Below are 496 nucleotides of genomic sequence, written 5' to 3' on the forward strand. Positions count from 1 at the left end.
GGACTCCTCCAACGTCATCAAGCAGCTCATCATCAAGGCCGAGGACGCGCGCATCCTGGGGGACATGAGGGCCATGCGCAAGTACTACCGGCAGCTGGCGGATCTGAACCGGTGAGGGGTGGGGCTGGGGGGCTGGGGGGGGGGCTGGAGCTAGGAGGTCGTGTCTGGAACACGGGAGACGGTGTCTGTGTGCGCGTGTGTGTGTGTGTGTGTGTGTGTGTGTGTGTGTGTGTGTGTGTGTGTGTGTGTGTGTGTGTGTGTGTTCGTGCGTGTGTCTCGGGGGGGAGAGATACTGGAGATGCTGGGAGGGAGAGCTGGGAGGGAGGGGAAGGGGAAACCAGTGGCGCTCCCGTCGTGTTCTTACTTGGACAAGAAACACCGCAACGAAGCGTCGCCTCCACATATCGCACATTACGTGAATGCAAAAGAAGCTTTTCTCCCTTTAACTCTCAACCCCCTAACCCCCCTCAACCCCCTCAACCCCCTAACCCCCCNC

This window comes from Volvox carteri (assembly GCF_000143455.1).
Source record: "Volvox carteri f. nagariensis unplaced genomic scaffold VOLCAscaffold_82, whole genome shotgun sequence".
NCBI classification, from domain to species: domain Eukaryota; kingdom Viridiplantae; phylum Chlorophyta; class Chlorophyceae; order Chlamydomonadales; family Volvocaceae; genus Volvox; species Volvox carteri.